A 10084-nucleotide genomic window follows, 5' to 3' on the forward strand; every position below is an offset into this window, starting at 1 on the left:
CATCTTGCACAAGTATGTACTAGCTGCTCAGTGTCACCTTTCTTGGTTGGCTAATAGTATCCTCACCAAAACTCTTTTGTGACAACGTTCGAGCTCCAATATGGCTTTTGTAGATCCCTTCATGAATTTCTCTTAAGATATAATTTGGTTTGGTTGTGCAGACACACTTGAGGAGGACTATGTCAAATATTTCTTATAGAGCTCAATACTAATAAGGAGAAACTTTGAGGCTTGGCATTTTAGCTTTTAAGCTTTTTGTTGATCCTTTGGGAGTTGTTTGTTGGTCAAATATGAGACCATTGTGTCTATCCAACTCAGCTTTGGATCGAGACACAAGTGTTAGGCTATCTCCTCGATGCTCATCTGTAAGCAAGACTCAATGAGTATTGCCTAAGAGTTGGTTAGAAAGGAAGACAAGGCGATCTTTGAAATTGCATTAATTATCGCATTTTGAGCTCAAGAGACGTGCTTGATCTTTATGGTGTCGAACTGAGATATTAGTTCTTTGACTATCACCAAATATTGAGTTATGTTCTTTTACCACACTTCGAATTCATTGGCAACCTACTGTACAATTAAGTTGGAGTCAAAATGTACCTTGAGGTTCTTCACTTCCATTTGCTCAGCCAATTTCATCCCATCTATGAGCACCTCATACTTAGCTTCGTTGTTAGATGCTCATAATACAATAAGTATTTTTTGTCATACACTACAAATGTTCTTGAAACATAAGTCCATAACAAGCACTACAAATGAGACAAGAATCGTTTTGCTCAAAATCCAACAACATAAAAATAAGGATCTTGATCACCAACAATATAAAAATAAGATACATCACCAACAACATAATTGATAATTTGATACATAAGAACATTATAGGTCACTTGACATAAGATTCATCACCAACATATATAATAATAAGGATCTTGATCTTGTAGGAGATTAAATATGGTATTGTCTCCAAACATACCAACACCCATAAAACCCCTTGGATTTTAAGTTAGAACAAGTTCATCTTCATCATCAAAGTAGTTTATTTTTTCTTCTCTAAATTTAATGAAGCAAATGGTGCTTCGGTGGTCTCCCAATTGAAATTCTCTCCATTAAGAAGGTTAGGCTCATTATAAACCCACCCATTCATCCAACAAGTTAATATTATCAATGCTTATGGGATCCAAACACTCTTTCGTTTTGCTCAAATTACTATAAATAAACAATTGAAATGTTATTTCTAAGATTACAATAAGAAATACTACATTTTGCATAATATAATATTTTGTTTCTTACATTTCTCAAAGCTTGAGATTGTAATGAACAAAGATCAAATTATTTAGACTGCGTTTTTTTTTTGTTGTTTTCAAACCATTTTTAATTTTCAGTTTTCTAAAACAATAAAAATGTGTTTACTTTATCATTTTTAAAAATTCATTTTCGAAAATAAGAAAAAAAATTTGTAAAGCAAACCCAATACAACAAATGGTTATTTTTAGCCAAAACAATCTCTAAATCCAAAACATGGAAAACACAATCAATTTTTCATATTTTTTCTCTAAAAAAAAGGAAAGAAGTAAAAAAAGAAAAAAAAATTCTTAAATTTTAAAAATAAAATTATATATTTATTTAAAATTTTAAAAATATAGTATATCTATATTATAATTAAAAATATAGGATAATATATAGTATATTATTAAGTATATTATACATATTATGTATAATAATAATTAATATAAATTATCACTCAAATGTCAGTAATTTATTAATTAAATTTATTTTTTATTTCAATAGTAAAATTTTATTAAAAAGAGTTAATTTTATCATTTAATAATAAAATTTATTAAATAAAACATCATAAAATAATTTTTCTTAAAATTCTAAAGTAAACGCATTTTCTAATTTTCTGTTTAAGAAACAATTTTTTAAAATGACAAAAAAAATACGTTTTTAGTTTTCTAAAAACAAATTATTAAAATAAAAAACTAAAAATGAATTTAAAACTCAAAACTGAAAATGAAAAACACAAATAGAACACAAGCTTAATTTCTTATGCTCAAGTCTATTTTGTCTTTTAGAATGAATGAATTAAAAAATGCTCCATTTCCTTTTGCATATGCACTACAACATTTGGGTAAGTGCTCGGAAGACAAACTTTTGAAGTTTTGGAGTGTCATTTCCAAATTGTTCCCACCATGCAACTAAAAGGAAATAACAAAAAATAAACAATTACATAATATGACCCTATTCAAAATTTGAAAATAAAGATACTATAAATAAAAATGAGTAATAAACTTATAATATTACATAGATTTAATTTTTCTAGTTGGCGAATAGATAGGGACATAACAAAATCATCTATTGATTTCTCATATTCCTTAAGTTGCCCACTAATCATATCTTGCACATCAAAGTCAAAGTCAATAACCAATCTAGTGATATTGACAAGTAACCCTCGGAGTCATTTTCTTTTGTTTAGTGAATGAAGACCTAGAGTAAATTGTGGGATTAAGACACTACAAAAAATTTAACATTTAGTGGCAAAAAATTCCGTCACTAAATGTTAAATTTTTGTCACTAAATTATTTAGGGACGGATTTAGTGACAGACAAGTTTCGTCATTAAAATTGGCGTCGCTAAACTTTAGCAACGGAATCAGCGACAGAATATTTTCAGTTTTTGAAATCAATAATTTAGCAACAGAATTATATTTCGTCATTGATCAGTGACGGAATTCGCTAAATTTAGCACGCCTGCAAAATCAAAACATCATGCCTCCCTGCATGCTCGCCTCCTTTCTTGCGTGTCATGTGACAGCGCTCGGATATTATTCCCAACTATTATCTCAGCCTTTCTATCGGATTCAAATCCTCAATCTCTCATGACTAAGTTTCGCACACGAGCCAGCTGATCTAAAAGCCTCATTGTTTATTGATGTGTATAAAATATATTTATAGTATTCTTTTTCAAATTTTTCAAAATTATATTTACACTCCAAAATTTGTCAAACTTATTTAATGATATTAAATTTAATATTAATGTTAGTAGAGGGAAATAAATATTAATTTTAATTTTATTTAGTTATTAATTCAAATAAAGTTTATAAATTATTATATTAGAAGTGAAAAATTATGTTTTTATTTTGATTTTAATTTGTAATATGTTAAAAAAATTATTAGTTTAATTTTTACAAATATTAATGTTAGTAAAAATTATTATGATATGTTTAAATGTAATTTTTAGTTATTTTAGAGTATCATAAAAGTTATATTTATATTTGTTTAAATAATTAAAATTTAAATTTCTTAAATAATTTAATTTTTTAAATTATTTAGTGATGAAATATTCCATACACTAAATAATTTAAATTTTATTTAATTTTTTTAACTATTTAGCTTCAGAATTTCTCAACGCTAAATAAATTTAATTTATTTAATTTTTTTATTTTTTAACGACGGGTGTGACTATTGTTAAATTTTAATTTTTTATTTAATTTATTTTTTTTAACAGCGGGGTGATCTTGTCACTAAGTTTTAATTTTTTTATTTGTTAGCGAAGGGTGTGAGCAATAGCTAAATTTTAATTTTTTATTTAATTTATTTTTATTTTTTAGCGACTGAGTGATCCTGTCACTAAATTTTAATTTTTTATTTTTTAGCGACGGGTGTGATCCTATCACTAAATTTTATATTTTTTATTTAATTTATTTTTATTTTTTAGCGATAGGTGTGACCCTGTTGCTAAATTTTAATTTTTATTTAATTTATTTTTATTTTTTTGCAATAGAGTGATCTCGTCGCTAATTTTAATTTTTTATTTTTTAGCAATGGGTGTGACCACGTCGCTAAATTTTACATTTTTTATATTTTTATCCGTCACTAAATTTTAATTTTATTTTTTTTTATTTTTTAGTGACGAAAATCCTGTCACTAATTTCATCACTAAATTAAAAAAATATTTAAAAATATTCCATCACTAAAAATAATTTTTCTTATAGTGAAAAAGCAACTCATTGCGTGTAATGAGATATTAAGTTACTCGTCTCATGATCTGGCATCAATAACTACATATGGCCCATACAATGTTACTTTTTTTTATTTTCTCTTGTAATTATAGCTTCTTTTGCTTTCTCCATTGCTTCATACTAGTAACCCATAATTGGTCTTTCTTTACTATCCAGTAGCCAAAGAACTCTCACTAAAGGTTCACTAGCCTTAACTATATGTTGGCATTGGGGTTACAATTCTTTATCTTGTAAAACAATTGTAGCTCTTCCCTTTTTCATACAATTTTAGCATAATTTGACTCTAACCACTTGTCAGAAGTGAACATTTTCTAGAGCTCTTTCTTAAATTTGAGTACACATTGAAGACTTAAAGAAATGTGTCGCAAATTTTGTGAAAGCAGGAAGACACATGTCCTTACCATTAGTGAAGTCTTTTCTCATCAAAGACAAGACCCATGCATGGTTGTAAATGAATTTTGTGATTTTCTTGTCTTTTTGATAGTCTCATCAATCATAGAAAAATATTTAAGATCAGAAAAATTCTTTAACATCAAATCAACACAATGAGCAATACAAGGAGACCAAAGAAAATAATGTCATTCCTCTGCTGTTACCAGCAGCTTTGTAACTAGCATCATTATTAGTGATAAATTAACCAACATGCTCTTATCCCACTCCTAGATCGAACAACTTGGTCAAAGAGTGAAAGTAATGTTTCTTTATCCTTTCTAAGACCCAATTTATCTATAGACTTTAAGAACATTGTGTTTCTGGACAATACATGAGAAAATTTATGATTGGTTGTTGTCTTTAATTTGTCTACCCATCGCCCATGATTGAGAATCCATAAGCTCCCCAGTCAGCCTTGATCCATAACATCGGATATCATGAATTGCATTTTTCAAAAGAGATCCCCTCAAATCATGATAGAATGGTCCTTTGAAACCAAGACCAACTCCTCCTACAGCATCCACCATCGGTTGTTAATATACTGATCTAGCCCCATTAAATGGTACATTGGCATCACACCACCATCTAGCCACAACCATCCGAGCATTATCAACTAAATCTTTTGAAACCATTGCACTTTTGATGCTTGGTTGTCACCCTAGAGTAGCATGTGCAGAGAAAAATAATTTTGCAACCCCTTTCTTGACCGTCCACATTGCTTTTCCAAACTCTTCTTCCTTTTACATTTCCTTATACTACTTATAAGATTCACCATAGCACAATCATTATCATCATCATCTTCTTCTTCTTCCATTGGTGACTCACAACAAGAATTCTTGGTCTCAAATCTAAGGGTGCCTTCTTTTTGTTATTTTCAGCCTGTTTTGATATTTTAATTTTTTAAAATACTAAAAATGCATTCACTTTGCTATTTTTGAAAACCTATTTTCGAAAACAAGAAAAAATTTTGTGAATGAAACCCAAAACAACATTTTTGGGTGTTTTCAATCAAAACACACTAAAAACACAAAATATCGAAAATGCTCCCCCCCACCCCTAATCTCCAGATCCCTCGTCTTTCTTTCTCTCTTTCTTATCTCTTCTTTTCCATTCCTTATCTTTTTTCTCCTCCTTTCTCCTCTCGTCCATTCTTTCTTCGGCCTCGACCGTCGATTGCGTCCTTATCTCCATCACTGCCACGAGTCACCATCGATTACGCCCGCCATTGCCATTGCCATCACTGCCATTGACTATGCTCACCACCACCCCCGTCATTCGATCTTGCTGGTTTTCTTCCTCTCTCCCTCTTTTCTTCCTTCTTTTGTTGGTTTTTGCCTCAGATCGTCAGAAATCATGGCCATGGTAGTCGATGGCAACTGGCAGTGCGATAAGCGGGTGGGTCAAATGATTAAGTTTAGATCTAAGGAGATTTTGCTGTTGGATCTTCCTAATTTTCGGGTATGTTGGTCGATGAGCCCTTGGGTGTCGGGTGGTTACCTCTGATCGCCGGAAACCACCAACCACGATGGCCGGTGGTGACTGGTAGTGCGTATATAGGTGTTGACCGAAAATTAAAAATTAGATCTACGAAAATTCAATCGTTAAACTTAGCCCATTTTTGTGTATGTTAACTCTCTTGGATTGGAGTTTCTATTGATAGGCTCTGATAGTGTGAATCTTTGCCCGGCAGTGGTCGTTGACACCAAAGAAGATGCTGGGCGCCAAAGAATAGAAGAAGAAAAGAGAAAAAAAAAAAGAAAAGAAAAAAAGAAACACAAAATAGTTTTTCAAAATTTTAAAGTAAACGCATTTTCAAGTTTTTTATTTTAAAAAATATTTTTTCAAATTGACAAAAAAAAAATGCGTTTTTAAAAATCTCAAAACAAACATTCAAAACACAAAATTGAAACTGAAATCAAAACTCAAAACTCAAAATTGAAATACGAAGAGAACGCCACCTAAGTTTCTTCCTTTTTTTTTTCTTGCTCTTTCATCAAATCATTAACTAGTTGCTTCATTTGCCATTTCACATCTGGTTCAAATCTGTTTATAAGTTTCAACTTGACCTTGAATTCTAGCAAAGTAATACTTGAGTTGAGTAATACTCCCACCATTCATCTTTTTATTACAATGAAGACATATAGTGCCAATTTTGGAACCAATTACCACTTAACCATGAGATCATGCAGGATCATTAGACCTTGTTGCCGCAGAAGTCACGGATTACTACAAAAAAAAAAATCACATTTAGAGACATAATTTAGAGATAGAATTTATTTCCATCTCTAACAGAAATGGATTTTAGAGAGTAATAAATTTTGTTTTTGAGACGAATGACTAAAATAATTGAAATTTCTTTTAGAGATGGCATTAGAAACGAAATTAGTGATGAAAAAAATTCCGTCTCTGAATGTTTTTCAAATTAGAGATAGAAGATTTAGTCTCTGAAAGTTTTACAGAATCAGAGAAAGAAAAATTTCATCTCTCAAAGTCTTTCGAAATCAAAGACATAATTTTTCTATCTTGCTCTCAAAGACAAAAAAAAAAAAATTCTGTCTCTGAGTTTTTTCCTTAGAGATGAAATTTTTTTGTCTCTAATTTCCGTTAGAGATAGAATATTCCATCTCTAATTTGAATAGAGGTGGAAATTAGAGACTAGAAATTTTGTCTCTAATTTTGTCTCTAAATGGATTGCTACCTTTAACTTTTTATTTAAAAATGGATTGCTACCTATAACTTTTTATTTAAAAAAGACTCATTTTTATGGGCAAGTATCTTGATCTTTTCGTTGGTTCATCCCTCTCGTTCATTTGTAGGGTTTGAAATGGAGATTTTCGAGAATGAGCATCTTTTGTTGTTGGAGTCAAGGTCATCACAAGGAGCTGATTGAAAGACTCGAGCAAGCTAATTGAGAGATGAAGCTTAAGCAGGCTTTATGCGGGTAAGTGCCTTGATCTTTTATTTGTTGATTCCTCTTAATAAATGTTTTTCCTTCTTTTCTTCTCATTTTAATTTTTAGATCTGGTGAGATCCAACTGTTGGATTGTTTTGGTTTTTGGGTATTTGGTCACCATACCAAGATAATTACGATGATCAATTTCGATCATTGGAATTTGCCCTAAATGGTGGTTGGCTATGCCTTTCCAAAAATGGGTAACTTTTTTGCAAAAAAATAATTTTTAGATCAATTGAGATTTAATTGTTGGATCGTTTTGATTTTTAGTTATATTGATCACCAGACTAAGACAATTCCAATGATCGATTTCGATCGTCAGATTTTGCCACGAATGGTGGTTGGCTAGAAATAAGTAACTTTTTTTTTCTAAAAAATTAATTTTTAGATTTATTAATATTCGATTGTTTGATCGTTTTGATTTTTTGGTATGTTGGTCACTAAACCAAGACAATTCTAATGACCAATTCTGATCATTAAAATCTACCATGAATGGTGGCCAGCAAACTCCTTCTAGAAACACGCATTCTCTTTTTTTTTTAAATAATTTTTAGATCTATTAAGATCCGACCATTAGATCATTTTAGTTTTTGCGTCTATTGGTCACCAGTCTAAGGCGATTCCGATGATCAGTTTCGATCGTCAGAATCTGTCATGGATGGTGGTCGACGACCAATATTTTTTTAAAGTTTGTCTTTAAAGTTAGAGATAGAATTTTTTTTGTTTCTAATTTGAAATAGAGACAAAATTTTTCCTATCTCTATTTTCAATTAGAGACGAATTTTGTTTGTCTCTAAATGTAAAATTTGACCGATTTTGAGATTGGTTATACAACCAAATTGGAGATGAAAAATTCTTTTTTGAGATGAAAAAAAATTCATCTTTGAATTAGAAATGGAATAAAAATATCTGCCGTTAATTATTTAGCAATGAACCAATTAGAGATGGACCAAAATCCATCTCTAAAGCATTAGAGACAAAATTTTATAGGTTTAGTGGCGAATTTTTTCTGTTTCTAAACTTAGTTTTTTTTTTTTGTAGTGGATGGAACAGTAGGACTACTCGATGAATTTTTAGCCATAATATCTATTGTACAAAAAAAATAACAGTATAACAAGCATAAGTTCTTTTAAAATGCGGTACCATAAAATACACAAAAACTGTAATAAAAAATTATAATTAAACATTTTAGAGACTATAGATAAATGGTTAAACGTAATCAAATAGTTTTTAACATCAAAGAGAGAAAGGACAAAGAAATAACTGTTGAGGTGTTGCTTTTTTGGTTTTCAGATTTCGTGTTTAAGCCTTGACTAAGTGAGAAAACTCAACAGTCAAGGATTATCCTGAAAATTGAAAAAATGTCAGATCACTCTCATGTCAGAGGAGAGAGATTAGGGATAAAAATTGATTTATGAGTTCCCTAATTTACATCTCCTGCTAGACTAGTAGGGTCGAATAGCGGGGGTGTTTGTGATAGTGCGTTAATTAAAAAAAAAGAGAGAGAGATGACCAAAAAAAAAAAAATGTAATCAAACTATACTTAACTAAGAACTATGGTCAAATAATTTAATGTAATCAAAGTTATCAAATAGTTTCTAACAGAAGAACTGAAAGCTTCTCACCATATTTGAGACTAAGACCAACCGTCAATTGAAAGTCTGAAAAAGAAAGGAAAAGGCCTCTAGGAAAAGAAGAGAAAGGAGAAGATCCACTAGAAAAAATGAAAAGATGAAAAGGAAAGGAAGACTAGAAAAGGCCGGTTGTTTTCATAACTATGAAGTCTAAAAGGAGAAAGGAAAAGAAAGAAAGATTAACTGACACCGTTGTAAAAGAAAATGAAAGGACAATTTGCTTGAAAAGAAGATGAAAGGAGAAGGATAAGAGGGAAAAAAAAAGAAAAAGAAAAAGGAAAGGAGAACTAGAGAATGCTCATCGTCGTCATCGAAACTTGAAAGTCTGGAAGGAGAGAGGAGAAAGGAAGACTGAACGACACCACTAGAAAAGAAAAGGAAAAGAGAAGGAGTAAATGAAAGGAGAACTGGAGAAGGCTCATCGTGACGGCGTTATTGGAATTTAGAAGTCTGAAAAGAAAAAGGAAAAAGAAAGATTAATCGACATCGCTAGAAAAGAAGAGGAAATGAGATCTTGCTAGAAAAGAAAAGGCAAGGGAAGGAGGAGAAGAGGCAAAGAAGGAAAGGAGAATTGGAGAATACTTGTTGTGACTCCGTTGTTGGAACCCAGTAAAGAAGAAAGGAAGATTGAAAGAGAGAGCGTGAAGAAGACTGAAGTGCAAAAGTTGAAACTGTGTGTGAATTGTGAAACCATCGTCACCGCCAACTCCTATCTTAAATCCCAACCAATCCCATCATTTCAGCCGAAATTCCCATTTCGGCTGGTATGGCCCGAAATATACAAGAAATTTACCGATACGAAACAAAAGCACACCCATTTTGTTTTTAATGAAAAACGGAGATATTAATTCCACTCATTTCGCCCAGAACGAAAAGGTATGGACAATCTTGTTGTTGGTCCTATATACAATAATTTTGTGTTCACAATTGTCTTTACAGAGTAGCCCAAAGTGAACTTATAATGTAACATTTTGCATTTAGCGATAGAAATAACTGAAACAACTTATTCTGATGGGTCTAGGCAAATTTTTCAGAGATCACCCATCTTTA

This window comes from Diospyros lotus, chromosome 14 (genome assembly GCF_014633365.1).
Source record: "Diospyros lotus cultivar Yz01 chromosome 14, ASM1463336v1, whole genome shotgun sequence".
In the NCBI taxonomy this organism is placed as follows: Eukaryota; Viridiplantae; Streptophyta; class Magnoliopsida; order Ericales; family Ebenaceae; genus Diospyros; species Diospyros lotus.